Source organism: Bos grunniens, chromosome 16 (genome assembly GCF_055505025.1).
Source record: "Bos grunniens cultivar Pamir isolate PY7600 chromosome 16, Bosgru_T2T1.0, whole genome shotgun sequence".
In the NCBI taxonomy this organism is placed as follows: domain Eukaryota; kingdom Metazoa; phylum Chordata; class Mammalia; order Artiodactyla; family Bovidae; genus Bos; species Bos grunniens.
This window is the reverse complement of record NC_141180.1, coordinates 17,351,676-17,369,348: the sequence shown is the minus strand read 5'-3', so window position 1 is coordinate 17,369,348 and position 17,673 is coordinate 17,351,676. Positions and strand designations below refer to the sequence as shown.

The window sequence follows — 17,673 nt, the reverse complement described above, 5'->3', positions numbered from 1 at the left end:
AGGGGGCGGAGAGGCTGCGCGCTGCCGACCAATCGGAGAGCGGTACTGAGAGCGGGCGAAGGCGGAGGCGGGGCCTGGAGCTCGACGGGGCGGGGCGCCCGACCCAGGATGCGCCCTCGCCGGGTGCAACCTTCGCCCCGCGGGGGTGCTCACGGGGCTGCCCCCTCCTCCGAGCGGCCGCCGGCGTGGGGAGGAGAAGCGGCAGAGAAGTCACACCGAGATGAGACGCGCGCACCCAGTTTAGTAGGGAAAAAAAAAAAAAAAACCGCCGGCTGCTAGTAAAAGCAGGAAACCAACTCAGCGATGCCAGGAGAATTTGCGTGGGGGTGGTGGATGAGGGGAGTACATCTGGTGTCGATCACAGCTCCAGCCTGAGCCTGTTCGGCCCTAACGACCCGAGCATACGGTGCAAGCCCGACAGCACAGCATCATGGTAATACTGATAACTTCCATTTACTGTATTCTTACCCAGATGGCCTCGGGTCAACCAAATAAGCCCTTTGTCGTCATCACCTCATTTTATAGACGGAGAAACTTGAGTCAGAACGTTAAAAAGACTTGCTCAAGATCAGAGTTAGAAAGAGCAGACAAGAAGTGTGTGTGTGTGTGGGGAGGTGGGTGCTGGCTTTATTGAGCATCTACTATGTACTTATTACTAAGACTCAGGTTGAATGATTTGCTCAAAGTCACACAGTGAGTGTTCTCCCGGAATTCAAATATGAACTTACCATACTTTTTCTGCTGGTCCTCTTCAAATCCCAACACTTCGGTAACTAATGAATGATCCTGCCTTTAAGCAGTTGTTAGCTAGTTCAGCATCTTCATCTCTGAGATACAGGTAATAAATGCCCTGCCTCTCTCCCCAGTTTCCCCATTTTCTGATACTTCCCTTTGGGATTGCTATTAAGAGACTGCACCTGAGGGCTTCCCTGATGGCTCAGTGGTAAAGAATCCACCTGCAATGCAATGCAAAAGAGCCTGCACCTGAGTGTAAGATCCACATTTTTCAGTTTCAAATCTGGGCTCTTCCATTTACTGATGGGAGACCTTAGGCAGGCTTCTTAACCATTCCATGCCTCTGTTTCCTTGCCTCTAGAATAAATCATGTACTTATTTCATAAAGTTGTTGTGAGGACTAAATACATTTAATTCTTAGTTTGAATTCCCTAGGAAACAGGAAACTCGGTTCCTCTGAGGCAGAGACTCGCTGGGGAGAGTTCTGGGAACTAAGAGGGTGGGAGGGAAACAGGGCCGGGCAGAGGGAGGAAGCAAATGCCAAAGTGGGTCCCAGGGGATGCTCTGGAGTGGGATGGCCCTTCTGAGAAGTCCCCCACTGAAGCAAGGGGCAGGCCTTTGCACCCCATGTCACCGGTTCATTGGACTACCTCATTTTAAACCATGCAATTCCCTCTGTCAAGGCAGCAACTGAGAGAGACTGCTGTGACTACAGCAGCCAGCACACTGGGGAATGGGGGTCTGGTCCCAGAAGGAAATCTGGGAGATGCAGCACCTGTGACCACACCCAGAAGGTGCTTGGGACAGCACTCATCATAGTCAGCACTCAGTCAGTCTTCACTCTCATATTTACTTAGTAGGGATACAAAAGTTGCTAGACAAAAAGGATAAGCCTCAATAGCACATTTTTTGTGACTCTGGGAATTTAGGTGTTTATTTCACAAGGGGCATTTGAGAGTTGCTATTTCTCAATGAGGCCTGGAAGTAAAGGGTCGGAAAAGAGAGGACACAGGAGAAGAGATCTCCCCTGATAGAACCCATGAGAAGGCCCAGAAAAGCCGGTCAGGGAGGGAAAGGCGAAAAACCACAGAGGGGAAGGGGAAGGAAGGCTGTGAAACAAGGCATGACTACAGGAAATGATGCCCAAATCAGAACCATGTGGGGGATCTTCTGTCAGAGCAGTTTCCTTTTTTAAGGCAGTGCCTGCGGGAGCTGACCCAGGAAGTCAAAAGCTGATGCACTCTGAAACCAGAGCTGAGCCCTCCCCAGCCCCCCAGCCCATTAGAGGCTTGGTTCATGGAGCGCAGGGGTAGAGGCAGCAGTGCCATCTTAGTGCCAGATCCACCTGCACCCGGACTCGCCCACCTTGGCTCTTGTTCTGCCTTTCTCACAAGTCTGGGGCCGGACTGGTGTGGGGCAGGGCGATGAGCAAGGCGTGGGAGGAGGCCACGGAAGGAGGCCTTTTTGAACGTCTGCTGCTCAGCTCGGTCCTTGGTCCACACGATGACGCATTATCTGGGAGATGGCTATTTTTTCACCTGGTGCCGCCCCTGTCCCAGTGCACACTTATCACACAGCTGCCGAATGGGGACGTGGGTGGTGTCTGGGATAGCTTTTCTCCAAGCAATAAAGGTGCGTTTACGGATGGATTGAACCCTCGGTCTTATCCTTGGTAGTGCCACGCTGGAATCAGCCTGGATATGGCCACATGACAACAAGAATAGTGGTTAGGCAGAAAACCTCTTCAAACCTTCCTGTTCTTTCTGTATCCCCATGAATAGGCCAAAGGAGCTTTTAAGTGTCCGTTCTGCAGACAACAAAACAGCAGTGGGTAAGACACTTAGTTAAGGGCACTGGAGCTGAAAACAGCTGCACCCTGGGCCCGGTGTCCAGATTCCTGAGCTAGTACTTTTTCATTCAGCAAAGAAAGTGAAAGAGACAAAGGGATTGATGCATGGTGCGCAGAGGGGCGAATCCAGGAGCACAAAGCTCCCTGCTCAAGATGAAGAGCCCTCTCCTAGCTCGACCTGCCTCCGGTTGCCATGGTTACCCCTTCAGTCTCCAGGCAGAAAGTTTTTGAAGTTCACGGTTTATCCCAAATTCTCTTCCCAGCAGGTAAGTCGGTTCATGTCTGCAATTTCAGTAATGACTAAACAGTTGCTGTCAATCCAGCAAGTTGAGCTCGCCTGTGAATTGCACTGGCTTTAACAGAACCTGACCTCATTTTTGCCCCGTGAGCCCAGAGCAGATGCACTCTCTTTAATGGAGACTGCGCAGACACAGCTCTGTACCTGGGTCACTTGCGGTCAGGACTCAACATCCGCAAGGCCCCAGCCACGTGGCCCTCCATCTCTTTCAGCTCTCCCTGACCATTCTTTCCAAGGCAACTGAGGTCGAGACAGGACCTTTGTCTACTGGAAGTGGTTAGAGGAAATGAAAACACTTTCTTGATTTCTGAAGGACTCTCCAATCCCAGTTTTTTCAAACTTTTCATTTTGTATTACGGTATAGCCGATTAATGATGTTGTGGTAATTTCAGGTGAACAGCAAAGGGACTCAGCCATACATGTACATGGATCCATTCTACCCCAACCACCACCACCACCCCCGCACACACCCATCTAGGCTGCCACGTAACACTGAGCAGAGTTCCATTTGCTGTACAGTAGGTCCTTGCTGGTTATCCATTTTAAATACAGCAGTGTGTACATGACCTTCCCGAGCTCCCTAACTATCCCTTCCCCCCTGGCAACCGTAAGTTCCTCTTCTGAGTCTGAATCTCCTCCTTATTTGTAAGTAAGTTCACTTGTATCATTTCTTGTTTCGGATTCCACATATAAGGGATGTCATAGGATATTTCTCATCTCACTGACTTCACTCAGGATGACAGTCTAGATCCATCCATGTTGCTGCAAATGGTATTATGTCATTCCTTTTAATGACTGAGGCCAGTTCTCACTTTCAAATTTATTTTCAGTAAACTAATCTACACCCTGGCAAATCACACAAGGTTCAATGGCATTAAGGGGAAAACTAGACTCTCTACTTTCTTCTTTGTCTTGTGGTTCTTCTCTTTGCCAGGGTCGACCTAAAAATGGTTGCATCGTCCATGGCAAAACAGGACATCTTATGGCATGCTTTACATGTGCAAAGAAGTTAAAAAAAAAGAATAAGCCCTGTCCAGTATGTAGGCAACCAATTCAAATGATTGTGCTAACTTATTTCCCCTAGTTGAACTACCTGTAAAAACAGAATTATATATTATAAGCCTAAAAATTTAGACATGAAATTTATTTTTATTTTTTTAGCTGTATCAAAGCAAGATAATACCTTACATGTAGATTTCTCCCAATAGCAATTATTCCTTTTAGGAAAATGCCTATTCTGTTCCTATTTTATATTTGGCTTTCAGTGTATTTTAGATTGGATTTAGTACCTTTCATGTAAAAAAAAAAAAAAAAAGACCTTCCCTGGTGGCTCAGACAGTAAAGCGTCTGCCTACAATGTGGGAGAGCTGGGTTCGATCCCTGGGTCGGGAAGATCCCCTGGAGAAGGAAATGGTAACCCACTCCAGTATTCTTGCCTGGAAAATCCCATGGACGGAGGAGCTTGGTTGGCTACTGTCCATGGGGTTGCAAAGAGTTGGACACGACTGAGCGACTTCACTAATTTACACAGATTGAGATACAGCTAGCATATAGTAAATGCACAGATCTTAAGTGTTCAGCTCAATGAGTTTTGATGAATGTAGACACCCACGTAGCCATCATACACCATGCCAGCTTGCCAGATGGCATTTTACCTAAGAGCCAATCAAGCTATGGAATACTTCCATCATCCTAGAAACCTTCATGCTCCTTCCAGCCAACCTCCCACCACACCCCACATCAGAGGCAAACACTAGTCTGAGTTCTACAACGATGGGACTTGTGTTCACTTGAGTTTGTTTGTTATTTTTGAGGCTGAGCTCAAGTGCTCTCTCGTCTCTGGAACTTGCTCCTCCCTATGTTGCCCTGAACTTAGAATTGATTCCCAGTCTGGTTGTTTGCTCTGTGAGCTCCTAGAGGGCAAGGATCATGGTCTTGGTCCTCTTTTTATCTTCAGCCCCTGGCAGCATGCCCGGTTTGGTGTGTATTCTATGAATGTTGGCTGACTGGCTTCTGTTTCAACAAAGGTCATGATAGCTAACGTTTACTGAACACTGCCTGTGTGCCAGGCTCTGTTCTGTGCTTTCTTTCCCCTGAACTACTTTTCAGTTCTCATAATTACCCCATAAGGCAGGTTCTGTCTTGTCCTCATTTTACATTTGAGTAAACGCTGGCAGAGGTGGGTAAAGTCACTTACTGCCATCACACAGCTAGCGAGTGGTCAAGCTGGGTTTTGCTCTCAGCTCAAGTCCAGAGCCTGAGTTCCTAACATACAGCATCCCGTCTGTGTGTGATGTTTTCTGGAGCTCAGACTTCATCACTGTGAGATGAATGAAGCAGAGGCTTGGGAAGACATTACCCTTCGTCTTCTGCCTTCCATAGATTTCTCTCCTGTATCCTCCTCCTACCCCTCTTCCTTGCTCCCCATCCCTCCCACCATTCACACTTCCCATTTTCTTTTGTTTTTTGCCCTCGGCTGTGTGTCATCGCTGGCTCTGGACTTGTCTGCTGCTTCTGTCCTTTTTGCGTGTGTGATTCCCATGTGTGACTGCCGAGGTCCCTTTCTCTGCTAAAGTCCCTCAGCTAACATCTGGGCTTTTATAATCTTTTCAGGAAAACTCATTTCAGCTGCTTTGCCCCACCTCCCTTCCCAGCGATGCCTCCCCAGCCCTCTGTGCTCATGAGGACCCTGGCTCCTACCTTGGAAAGAACCCAGGGGCGGCTTTCAAGGGAGGCAGATCTCCAGTTCCCATCTGGGCTATGTGGGGCTTGGGGAGGCCTTTGTTCCTCTTCACCCTCCTGCTGGTAGATGGAGCCCCCAGTAGATGTTTTCTCATGATTGCATTCGGCCCGTGGCCCTTCACAGGCCCTGCGCTTGCCGTTGTGTGGTGTGCTGCACTCAGATGGGCCTGCCTGCCTGGCTGTGATGATTTGCTTTACCCCACACTTCTACCAGACTGCCTGCCTGTCCCTGAATCCTGCATGCTCTCAGTGCCCGGGGTCCCCCTGCAGTGTGCTGTTCTAGACCCCTCCCTGTGGTGCCTGTGCTTGCGTGTTGATGCGTTCCCTAAAGCACCAAATAAATCAGTGGCCATAGATGAGCCCCATCTCACCCTACTACTACCAGTTCCAAACTAGGAGGGTTCCTTAAGCACCCTGGGGTTCTGTCTTCCTCTTTATCACCCTCCTCCTTTGCACTTTCGTCACGTGTCATTTTTTTTCTGAGAGCATCTCACTTCCACTCACTGAATCTTAGAAACAAAGTTTTATCAAAATCCAGATTGTTCTCACTTGATAATTTTCCAAGGCCTTAAGAAACCACTTAGAATAAAAGATTTGTTGTTTGTTGCTGTTTAGTCGCTTTGCAACCCATGGACTGCAGCGTGCCAGGCTCCTCTGTCCTCCACGGTCTCCCGGAGTTTGCTCAAATTCATGTCCATTGAGTCAGTGATGCTACCTAACCATCTATTCTCTGCCACCCCTTTTTGCCTTCAATTTTTTGCCTTCTACTTTTGCCCTCAATCTTTCCCAGCATCAGGGTCTTTTCCAATTGTCAGCTCTTTGCATCAGGTGGCCAAAGGATTGGAGCTTCAGCTTTAGCATCAGTCCTTCCAATGAATATTCAGGGTTGCTATCCCTCAGGATTGACTGCTTTGTTCTCCTTGCAGTCCAAAGGACTCAAAAGTCCCCTCCAGCACCACAGTTTGAAAGTATCAATTCTTCAGTGCTCAGCCTTCTTTATAGTCCAACTCTCACATCTGTACATGACTACTGGAAAAACCATAGCTTTGGCTACACAGACCTCTGTGGGCAAAATGATGTCTCTGCTTTTTAATATGCTGTATAGGTTGGTCATAGCTTTACTTCCAAGGATCATGGCTGCAGTCACCATCTGCAGTGATTTTGGAGCCCAAGAATATAAAATCTGTCACGATTTCCATTGTTTCCCCATCTATTTGGCCTGAAGTGATGAGAGCAGATGCCATGATCTTAGTTTTCTAAATGTTGAGTTTCAAACCAGCTTTTCACTCTCTTCTTTCACTCTCGTCAAGAGGCTCTTTAGTTCCTCTTCACTTTCTGCCATTAGAGTAGTATCATCTGAATAATAAAAGATTTGAGGATGGAAAAAAGTGAAGCCTGGGATTTGCAAATGGCTGAAAAGGGAGGTTTATACTTCCAATTCCCTGTTCTTTTCTGGGCTGAGGAGTGAAGACTTGGATTCCAGACCTGCGATGTGAGGCAGGTACTGCCCGCTGGCTTGTGCATCACTGCAGGCAGGAAACAAGCACCGAGAGAATCTGACAGATGCCTGGTTGGGGAGGAGAGGGGGGTCCTGACCAACTGGCTCCCTCTATTGTATCCTCCATCCAGGACAACCACACTGCTGATAGGTAATGTTCTGGGCAAGAAGAAGGTGCCCTGCTGTCTGGGAAGACTCTGCAAACAGCCTGCATGAAACCCTATTTTACTCTCAAATCGTGATTGTGTGAGTCTTCCCTCCAGGGAAGATCCCCTGGAGGAAGGCATAGCAACCAACTCTGGTATTCTTGCCTGGAGAATCCCCATGGATAGAGGAGTCTGGTGGGCTACAGTCCATGGGGTTGCAAAGAGTCAGACACGACTGAGCAACTAAGCACAGCACGCAGGCCACAGATGATACACAAGGACCGCTCACACAGCAAGCCCCGGCATGTGAATGTCTCAGGCACGTGCAGAGATGTCAGGTCAGAGCTGCAGCAGGGGGCTGTGTGTGTGTGTGTGGGGGGGGGTGCGGTGTGTGTGTGTGGAGGGGCAGAGGACTGAAAGACTCCCATAGACAAGTAGCAGCTTAACTGCCAGCCCACCCACCCTCATCTCTCAGGAAAGCTCAGCACACCAGACTCTCCCTGGTTCTAGGGACACTGTGCGTGCTCTCCTCGGTTGGAAAGCTGCCTTTGAGACATGGGTGCTCCCCTCAGACACTACCTCAGGGTGGCCTGGAACCTTGGACTTGTGCCTAGGGCAGTGTCCAGCCTAATATAGGTATAGTCGTGAAATGCTGGATGGGGAAGGGAGGAATGCATCCCCCGCTGGACTTGGTGGATGTCTCGGAGATCCACTGTCAACCCAGCCTCCCCAGGCTTTTGGGATTACAAGCATTCTTGGCTGAACTTCAACCAGAGGACTTTCTGGAAATGGGTCATAGACAGGCTGGCTTACACAATGATATTTATTATTATACGCCTCCCAAATGTGACCCTCTCTGGGGCTTGTAGAATCCCCTAGTGCAGAAAAACCAGCCCAAAGTTGGGGAATGTCTGGCCGACATCAGTGATTCAGAGCCCAGCTTGAGCTGGAAACAGGGCACCAAACACACAGAGGCGTGCCATGTCATGCCATCCCTCTGAAGGTCTTCAGTGAGGAAAGCCACTGCACACTCCATCCCCTTCCCCCGCTCCTAGGTGTTCCAGAGAGGCAGGTGCTAGGGAGGTGCTGGGTTTGGTAGGAAGAACGGATTTCAGCTGGTTGCAGCCGCGGCTAACACCTGACTTTTTCTTGACGGGAGGGACGTGCCATTTGCAGAGCTCTCCATGACCCAGTGGTTTTCCCATGCAGGAGACCGGGTTCGATCCCTGGGTTGGAAAGCTCCCCTGGAGGAGAACTGCCTCCGGTATTCTTGCTTGGAGAATCCCCATGGATAGAGGAGGCTGGCAGGCTACAGTCCATGGGGTCGCAAAGAGTCGGACATGACTGAGCCACCAAGCACAGCACGCAGGCCACAGACATGCACAAGGACCGCTCACCCAGCAAGCCCTGGCATGTGAATGTCTCAGGCACGTGCAGAGAAGTCAGGTCAGAGCTACAGCGGGGGGTTGCCATCTCCTGGGAGTCAGGGAACCTGCCTTCCTTTGAGTCACTGTCCCCGAACCCCATTTCCATAGGGAGAGTGGGGGTGGGGTGGGGCGGGGAGGGCTGATACAGGAGCTCAGAGGAAAAGCAATCTTGTAGCCAAGTGGGAGGCTTGACAAAGCATCAACACCGGCTGTGAGCACTGTAACAAGTTGGGAGGAAACGTGCCTCTTACACTGCCTGCGGCCCCCATGCACGGAGGGAGGAACGTGGCGGGCTGTGTGAGCCGCTGGAGACTGGGGCCGGCAGCGGCAGGGTGGGAGGGAGGGAGGGGGGAGCCGAGGGAACAGGTGGTCCTTCCACAAGCTCCCCGGCCGTCAGCCCCTGCCATAGCAGATGTCCTAGAAACAGGCCCAGGTGGACAGAGGGAAGAGCGCAGCAGGGGGTGGTGCATGATGTTTGGCAGAGAAAAAAATGAGCTCTGACTAATGGGCCGGCCACATCTGAGCAGGGGAGACACGCGCTGAGCTGTGTGACCAGCCCCAGAGAGCCACTCCGCCTCCACTCGCCCTCTGGCTGGGCTGTTTCAGTGTGGGCCACAGGAAAACCTGCTGGAGCGAAGCCCCAGGCTTCCCGAAGCCCCCAGCCGCAGCGATGGTGATGACAATCACTAACGTGAATCAAGCACCTCTGTGCCCTACATTTATGGTTCTTCTCATCTCACCCTTGTGCTAACCTGTGCAGAAGGTAGGCTTGCTGTCGTTGTTTTACAGATGGGGCAACCAAGACATAGAGAGGCTAACTGAAGAGAGGAGGAGGGCAGAGCCATGATTTGATACTGGGTCACTGACTCAATGGACATGAATCTGGGTAAACTCCGGAAATTGGTGATGGACAGGGAAGCCTGGCGTGCTGCGGTTCATGGGGTGGCAAAGAGTCGGACATGACTGAGCGACTGAACTGAACTGAACATCTGACTCCAGGGCTCCCCAGGTCATGCTAGTGGTAAAGAACCCACCTGCTAATGCAGGAGACATAAGAGACACGGGTTCGATCCCTGGGTCAGGAAGATCCCTTGGAGGAGGTCATGGCACCTCACTCCAGTATTCTTGCCTGGAGAATCTCCTGATCCTGACGGGCTGCAGTCTATAAGGTCACAGAGTCGAACACCGCTGAGGTGACTTAGCACGCACATATCTGACTCCAGCATCCATGCAGCAATGCTGCCACTCACTGCATAGACGGCCCCATCCTTGCCCCTTCCAGAGCTGCAGAAAGCTCTTTCCCTGCTTTCCAGATGTTCACATCCCCAGCTTCAAGAGGATCCTCATAATGAAGGTTTACCTTCCTTCTCTTAGTTCAATCTGGTCTTCCCTTCTTGGCAACAGGAACACAGCTTTCAGCTTCCAAGGCACAAGTTAGGACTAGCCTGGTCAGTCCTGGCACCTATTGACCCTGGAGTCACACGTGTCACCTAGATAGAACCTTCCTCCACTCTAAGGATGGTACTTTCACTTACCCAGCAACTACCTGTCTTAGCCTGGAGTTTGGAATCTCACACACATGAGCTCATTTAATGCTCACTGGGAACCTACGAGGTGGACAGGCCCCTCTCTGGCTGGTCTCCCACCTCCGTAGCTGTCCCTCTTGTCTTCCGTCTGTCCTTCCATAGAGGTGCTGCCCAAGCTTGTGCCCTGGCCAGCCTCTCTGCTTGTACTTTAGCCTCCACCAGAGTTAAGTTGTTTTGCTTCAACCACTGTCTATATGCTGCTGCACCCCTGGACCCAAACCCATCTCTCTGGCCCTTTCTAGCATTCAAAATCCATATTTCCACCTGCATACTAGGTCTTCATACTTGTCCAAAACTCGTTCAGTACGTACACCATTATGTGTGCAGATGTGACTTGATGAATGGCAGGAAAACATCTGTTCAGCTGGTCTTGAGAAAAATCTCACTCACCACCAATGATCTCTCACTTTCACCCTTCTTTCTTTAAAAAAAAATTCTTTAAATACAGGCCATTTTAAGTCTTTTTTGAAATCATTACAATATTGCTTCTGTTGTTTATATTCTAGGGTTTTTTTTGTCCAGGAGGCATGTGGGATGTTAGCTCCCCAACCCAGAATTGAGCCTGTCCCCACCCCACCCCCCGAATTGAAAGGCAAAGTCTTACCCACTGGACAACCAGAGAAGTGCCCTTCCTGTTTCCAGTCAGCCTCTGAGTCCCCGTCTACTATCATCTGATCTCTGGACTCTCCCCTTTCCATCCTCACAGCCACTGTCCACCTTCCTACATCCTAAACCATCTTCTTACATCCTTCCCATCCTGCCTACTCTGGTACAAGATTTAAAAAAAAAAAAAAAATTGGAGCATGTCCTCACCCTTTTAAAACCTCCAGTATCTCCCACCCCCACCTGCCCCCTCCCCGGGGCCCCATGATGAAATCCTTAGTGGGACATTCCCCTTTCTCCACAGTCGGTTCAAATCAGTTGCTCCAGCCTCCTCTTCTACCTGCTCCCCAACCACTTCAGCTCTGGTCACATTCCGTAACCTTTCCCCCCAAATGCTCCTCACCTTTCACCCATTTGCCATTGCCTGGAATGACCTTCTCCTTTTGTCTGATGAACTCCTCTTCATCCAACAAGACCCAACTCAAAGTTCGCCTCTCCAAATGCCCTTATTCTTCAAAGACACATGAATGTTTAGGAGTGAGCATCATGACATCCCTCATCAACTTTGACATGATTTATCTACATGCCTACCTGTGGGCAGCATGCTAAATCTCTTCAGTCGTGTCCAACGCTTTGTGACCCCATGGACTATAGCCCATGGACAGGCTCCTCTGTCCATGGGATTCTCCAGGCAAGAACACTGGAGCGGGTTGCCATGCCCTTCTCCAGGGGATCTTCCTGACCCAGGGATCAAACCCATCTCTCTTATGTCTCCTGCATTGGCAGGCGGGTTCTTTACCACTAGTGCCATCTGCTGCTGCTGCTAAGTCGCTTCAGTCGTGTCCGACTCTGTGCGACCCCATGGATGGCAGCCCACCTAAATATGTATTTATCCAGGTATCTATATCCATCTGTCTATCAAGAAAGAGACAAAAAATATGACAAATGCTAACAATGATTGAACCTAGATGGTGGTTATAATCATCTTCAACTCCTCTATATGCTTGAAAATTTTCCCAATTAACAGTTGGGTGATGAGGACCTAATGTATAGCACAGGAAACTATAGTCAGTATCTTGTAATAACCTATAATGGAAAAAAATCTGAAAAAAACCAGATACGTGTATATGTATAACTGAATCACTTTGCTGTATGCCTGAAATTAACACAACAACTCTAAATCAACTGTTCTTTAATATTTAAGTTGAGTGGAAAAGCTACCTCACCTGTCATTTTTTTCCTCATTGTCCCCAACAAAGTGAATTACCCCTTTCATTGTGTTCTGATAACATTCTGTATTTGCCCTTCCCTTGTAGCTCAGTCGGTAAAGAATTTGCCTGCAGTGCAGGAGACCTAGGTTCGATCCCTGGGTTGAGAAGATCCCCTGGAGAAGGAAATGGCAACCCACTCCAGTATCCTTGCCTGGAAAATCTCATGGACAAAAGGGCCTGGTAGGCTGCAGTCCATGGGGTCGCAAACAGTCGGGCATGACTAGGCAACTAATACTTACACTTACTGCATTTTATTGTAATTTTGCATTTAGCAACTTCTCCACCAGTTGTGAACCTGCAAAAGCAGGGTGGCTGTACACAGTAGGCGCACTCACGTGCATGAACGAACAGCCTCTCCTGTGAGGTTGAGGTTGAGAAGCAATAAGCCATAAGAAAAATAGGAAGTCCCAGGAATTACCACAAACCAGCCCCCAGGCTTCGTCCTGGATCTCAGGGATGCCGGTGAGCACAGGAAGGTGCCGTGATGCAGGGAAAGCTAATAAGTGGTCGCTTACTGAATGCAGTAAACTGACTCATTTGAAAAGACCCTGACCTGATGCTGGGAAAGATTGAAGGCAGGAGGAGAAGGGGATGACAGAGGATGAGATGGTTGGATGGCATCACCAACTCGATGGACATGAGTTTGAGTGAACTCCAGGAGTTAGTGATGCACAGGGAGGCCTGGAGAGCTGAAGTCCATGGGGTCGCAAAGAGTGACTGAATGCAGAACATAGTGTAAAACTGAGGAGATCTAACCTCTGTGGCTGGTTCCTATGACTAACCAGCTGTGTGACCGCCAGTAGTCACCAACCTCTCTGTGCCTGTTTTCTCACTAGCAAACAGGGCGTTACAAAGTCTGTCCCTCAACAAATGGAGGGGGAGAAGTGTATGACTGTGCTCTGAGAAGTCTAAGATTTACACAAATAATGCGGTACTCTCCTCATTTCTGTTATTAAAATGAGCAAGCCTTTTTTGTCATGCCCAAGACCAGTGAAGAATTCTGAGTCACTCCCTTTGGGGCAAAGGCAGGGCGGAGCTTCACTTCTGTGAAGGATGGGAATTTCCACCCAGTTGGAAGGAATGAGCCCCTGTGGCTTGGGTCTCATTTCTCCCACCCCCGCTTTCTCTTTCCTCTGACCGATTGACAACTTCTGGGAAACAGAACTGGGAATCTTAAAATAGAGCAGCAAATGTCTGGGCTCCTAGCCCCAGGCTCGTTTGCACCGTCAGTAGACTTGGGCAGCAGACGCCGAGAAATGGATGGCTCACGTGGCCTCCAGCCCTCTGAGCCGGAAAGGCCGAGGCCATGGAAAAAGTAACACACGGGTTTTGGAGAAAAGCAGTCATCCAGGAATGCGATGTTTTAGTTGGCTAGAATCCAGCCTATTGGGGTGAAATGTTCTGCCCTGATAGTCCTGGATCATCCAAGGCCTGGGGAACCACCCCACCCCCCTGCAAACGGAGCAGCTCTTCCTGGAAGCAGTGGCCATCCCACTGGTCCCAGCAGGCTGGGGAAAGACAGTGAGAGGCCTCTGGGGAAAGAGACAGGCATCCATAACTCGGTGGTTTCAGAGAAGGTTGGCTTCCCAGGCTCTGAGCCCCCAGGTTTGGGATGGTTGTGTAACAAAATGCTGGCAGCAGGAAGCTCTCAGAAGAGGAGAAAATGCTGAAGGCTGAGCCCTTAGTTCCAGACCCCAGATTTCAACCTGGTAAACTCTCAGCCTAACCCTAGGGAAAGGGCCCTCCCCTGACAGTGAAGGTTAAAGCAATGAGACACAGACCATCAGACCCTGAAAAGCTGTATTGTTCCTTGGATTTCTCCTAAGTTCACCCATGAACACGGTATGCCGGGCCATCTTCTCGTATGTGTCCTCATTTAATCCTCACAGCAATTGTATACACAGGAACTGTTATTGTCCGTGCTTTACTGTCGGGGAAGCTGAGACACACAGAGGTCTGAAATCTCACACCGGCGGTGCCACAGTTCAAACCCAGGCGGGCTGACCCTGGCGTCTACGGGCATCACCAGGATGCTATGCTGAGCAGCTTCCAGGAGCCTGGCAGTGGACGGGCCCCAGGGGACGGCAGAGGAAGCCCTCAGGCAACTTACATCTGGCGGAGGAAAAGAGATGATGAGCCAGCACCAATCAGTAAAATGATGACGAGCCGTGATGAATGCAATAAAGAAGTAGAAAGCAAAGAGGGAACCACTTTAAGTAAGGCAGTTGGAAAGATGTCCTGGTCAAGTTTCCATAGCTAAGGATGGAAATGGACTGTCTCTGACTTAAAGAGGAAAAAAAATCATTAGAGGGAGTGTGGGGTAACCCACAGAATTTTCAGGAAGTCTCAGAACACAGACAAGAACAAAGGGAGGTTGAGCGGTCAAAAGTCCCTCCACAAAACCACGCTGATGGGGATCCAGCAGGTGCCACGGCTGAGGGCTAGACATCTCAGCCTGCTCACAGCCAGCATTGGAACTCCCCAGACGCCCCTGCTGGCTCTGCTGCCCCTGGAAACTGGATGCCACCGCCACCACTAACCCCAAAGCGAAGTCTCACCACCCCATTTCTTTGCATCACCAGTTCCTGACTCAGAGTCCCAGATGAGGGTACCTAATTGGCACCCTGCTGCTTCTGATGCAAAGTTCCAAGCTGTGCTGGGTAGATGCTGGCAGCTTCTGGCACTGGTCCAGTTGCTGCTGAGTGTGCAGACCTGAGCTTAGGGCTGACTGTCTGTCTACTTTTTATTGCAGTCGGCCTGCCCCCACCTCCAAAGCCATTTTGGCTGATGGCAGCCTTCCTCTTTCCCCTTGATGAGATTCCAGCCTCTCTTCCAATAAAAAATAATAGCTACTAATTTGGAATGCCTATTATACACAAATCCTTTACAGACATCATCTCTTAGGCTTACTACCTCTTTGCAAGGTAGCTACTTAAATGCTCTCCATTTTAGGATGAAGTCTCTTAAGGCTTAGAGATTAGAAATTTTGCCTGGGACACGGCTGAGCCCAGATTTGAACATAGTCTGCTATATTCTCAGGAGCACACACTGTCTCCCAAGGGGGTTGAAAATAAGGCAACTTTTGGACACAGAAGAGGGGTCTGCTGCCAAATCTCAGCCATGATCCATGACGAGAGAGGGACAGTAAGCTCCATTTGGATTTAGGTTCACCAGCTCTTTACCTAATCACCTACATCTCTCTTGATATTCCAGGAATGCAGTGGTCCCAGTCTCCCAGGTAGCCACACTCTGTGAGGCCATTTGGCAGGGGTCTCTGGTTTCTTCTTTGTCAAGGCAGATCACTCCACCCCACTAAGCCTTAGCCCAGCAGGCCTCCATAAAGCTTCTCTGGGGTTCTGTGCCTCTGGGTTTACACTGCTACGGGCAGGGCTCCCTTTCATAAAACATATATGGTCCCCAAAGCTGCATGTGATTTGAATCTTTGTGAATCAATTCTGTATACTCATTGGCTTACACCCTAATTTCAGCAACCATTGTTAATCTCCAACTGCTTTTCAGCACAAACTGACAACTGGGTGCGAACGTGTGTGCTAAGTCACTTCAGCCATGTCCAAGTCTGTGCAACCCTATGGACTGTAGCCCGTCAGGCTCCTCTATCCATGGGATTCTCCAGGCAAGAATACTGGAGTGAGTTGCCATGCCCTCCTCCAGGGGATCTTCCCCACCCAGGTATCAAACCCATGTCACTTATGTCTCCTGCTTTGGCAGTTGGTTTCTTTACCACTAGCGCCATCTGGGAAGCCCTGACAACTGGGTATTTCAGCCTAAAGTTTTCATTGCCCCCTTCATTCACACTTTTCTTGACAAGCAACGATCTATAAGCCAATATTAAATATACCAGGGAAGCTCACCATTTCCGAGAGAAAACATCTTATAAACTGAAAAAAACTGCTTTTTGATAAGGAAGGTCATCCTCAAAGACATGCGAATTGCGAACTGGATTTTTTCTTCTTGGTTTTTGTTCATCAGATTGTGTGTATATACTTAGAGGTTTAGTAATAAATCTTTAAAAATGGGTAATTTAGTCAAAGAGAATGGAGAGAGAACGAGAGAGGCAGTGAAAGTGAGATGAATTTCTGGTCCTTTTTGATACTGGTTATTCATGGACCACCGGGCCAGCCATTCAGGACTCAGTTTCTCTCTTTGAAATACAGAGCCTGGAGTGTCTTGTATATTTCATGAGGCTCTCATGAGATTTTAATGAAGTTCTCTGGTTAAGACCCTTTGAGACGAGCCCGGAGTATTATTAGAATGTGCCTGCTTCATCTACTAAGAGAGCAGCATCTCACCTGTGGCTGTGATGAAGAGGCTGCTGCCCCTTCTTCTTAAGTGCTCTCCCTGGGCCAGACTTCTGTTCTCCCAAAGTACTAGTGCCTGAGTCATTCCTAGCAAGGAGGGTTGGCATCGCACCATTGGCCCTCTTCCCCAAGGCCCAAACAACAAGACGCAAAATGGCTATAAAATTGAAGGCTCAGTCTCTGGCTGCTGCTGGAAGCCTGCTCGGCAGTATTTCCCCTGGCAGCAGACAGCTGCCATGTTAGGTGTGAATCAAACACACAAACCTCTGGAGATTTGTCTTTCACTTTCCCGAGACTCAACTTAGCAGAATTACTGAAAATATGGTGACACGTTGCCTCAGCGCCGGGGCTCTCAGGGAGGCGGCGGAGGGGAGGGAGGGAGCACTGTTTCTCACCAGTGCTCAGGAGGGCATCTAGTCCCCATCGCCACCCTCCTGTGTGCCTCTGTGCCCTGCCATCACTGTCTCTCTTCTCCACCCTGCCTTTCTGGAATTATCAGACTCTAAGAAGTCGATCTGGCCCCCAGCTGTCCCTGACACCTGTTTGGGACCGTGATTATATCTCCAGAGATACCAAAGCTCTGTCTGGAGAGCTGTGGGCAGGAGTCGGGCTGGAAATGACCTTCCTCGTCTCTCCCCTGATCACTTGAGGTAGGAACCCGGTCATATGTGCATGTACGTGTACACGTGTACACACACGTGTGATTCCTAAGCTGAAGGACTGAAATTCTCTCCAAATACGTAGCAGTTTCAGCTGCATTGACCTGACATTCCCATTGGAGGGTCGGTGATCCCTTGGTAATGTATGAGTAGGATGGGACAGGATAGAATCATTCTTTAGCCTCCTCCGGTGCTGGATTCAGGCTAGACTTACAACATGCAGGCTGAGGAAAGCCAGGGGGCTAACAGAAGCCTATGCAGAGCTCCTGAATTTGGGGCCTGACAATTTACTTTATGTCATTATTATGTGGTGGGCTTCCCTGGTGGCTCAGATGGTAAAGAATCTGCCTGCAATGCAGGAGACCTGGGTTTCGATCCTTGGGTCAGGAAGATCCCCCGGAGAAGGAAGTGGCAACCCACTCCAGTATTCTTGCTGGGGAAATCCCAGAGACAGAGGAGCCTACGGGGTTCCAGTCCATGGGTTGGCAAAGAGTCAGACACGACTTAGCGACTAAACCACCACCACCAACATATCTGAGC

General features: G+C 49.6%; 1 long non-coding RNA gene across 1 annotated transcript; it reads right to left on the bottom strand.

Annotated features, from left to right (window-relative positions):
- Positions 1–249: 249 nt before the first annotated feature.
- LOC147356244 (uncharacterized) lies at positions 250–2,538 on the bottom strand. The gene is made up of 2 exons (XR_015142696.1): positions 729–2,538; positions 250–513 (listed from the first exon to the last, which is right to left on the bottom strand). It is a non-coding gene; the product is annotated as an uncharacterized LOC147356244 (long non-coding RNA).
- Positions 2,539–17,673: the final 15,135 nt, after the last annotated feature.